This window comes from Aplysia californica, unplaced genomic scaffold, assembly GCF_000002075.1.
Source record: "Aplysia californica isolate F4 #8 unplaced genomic scaffold, AplCal3.0 scaffold01547, whole genome shotgun sequence".
Classification (NCBI taxonomy): domain Eukaryota; kingdom Metazoa; phylum Mollusca; class Gastropoda; order Aplysiida; family Aplysiidae; genus Aplysia; species Aplysia californica.
The window spans coordinates 48,929-50,370 of NW_004798817.1; positions in this window are offsets into that span (position 1 = coordinate 48,929).

Sequence of the window (1,442 nt, forward strand, 5' to 3'; positions counted from 1 at the left end):
GGGAGTCAACAGCTCTGCCCACTCACCTCTCTAGCTTCAACAACACAAAGTCTGCTTCGACTATCAAGGCACCCCGGAAATAACGGGTCACAAGAGAATGACAAACATACAAAAGGAGTAGAGGAAAATGACGATAGTCAGGATGAGGAAAAAAACAACAGCAGTTCCCCCTACGTTGTTCCGGCACAGTATGAGCATGACATTCATATATGCGTAAGAACATGTTAATATCCCCCCTTTAGGAATGGCTTAAAGACAACCACAGTCAAAAACACTGCCCTGGTGGGTGCTAAAAACTTTGAATTGTTAGAAATTGTTTCTTTTTCTGTGATATCGGTTGTGTGTGCTCAAGAAATATCTTGTCGAAATTCACATTCTAAATGTTGAAAAGAAACCAAGAAATGATATATATATATATTATTGTGTATGAACAACTGTTAAAAAGAAAGAAACATCTCTCTCTCTCTCTCTCTCTCTCTCTCTCTCTCTCTCTCTCTCTCTCTCTCTCTCTCTCTCTCTCTCTCTCTCTCTCATAAACTGTAACTTCCCTGGCCCAGAACAGTAGAAGAGCTCACCATCAACCTATCCTGACGTTCCCTCACACCCCGGGAATTATCTAACCTCTGACCATATCCCCCTTCCTCCCAAGCGGAACGGCCAATCAGACACTGGCACACGCGTCACGTGATTTAGACAGGAAAAAGAAAGAACACTCTGTCATTGCTCGCTTCACTGACCGGCATACGTTTCTTACCACAACCTTCTTTTCAATCTTTTTTTAAAATGTCAAAATAAACATACACAACATAACACCATTATGGTGAGCTCCTGAACTGTACACTCCGCATGGTGAACATACTGTGGCGTCTGTGGTGTAGCAGTCAGGCAATTCGCCATCGCACGCGCTAGGACAGCTGAGTTCAATTCCGAAGTAGAGGCAAATTAATATAATGGAGCATGTCGGTCTTTCTGCTAAGATACTGTATCTCTCTTAGCCCATGCTGGCCGCCACAGGCCAGGTCGGAAGCCCGCCTCCTATAAGACCTAATATACTGTACGGGTCGATGGGGACGTAAAAACACATATAATTATCAACAAAGCTCCAGTGTGTAATGTCTTTGAGCCAGCGATCAAAACTACGGGTCTAACACTCTCTGCCCCCCCCCCCAACCCCCAATAAAAAGACGCATCCCTCTCTTTTCCCTCTATCCCCCTCCATCTATCCTCCTCCTCCTCTACTCCCCCCTTCCCCACTCAGCAGACTCACCTCTACCCCCCCCCCTTTCCCGGAAGATACCACAAAACACACAATCCCTCCCCCGGGCAGGAAGCGAACTCGCACCCACTGCATCATGCACGACACAGAGTAAATAACCCATAGAGTTACCCTGGAACAACCACACAGAGTGAACAGGTCGGGGGCGTGCCGGTGGACTAATCCC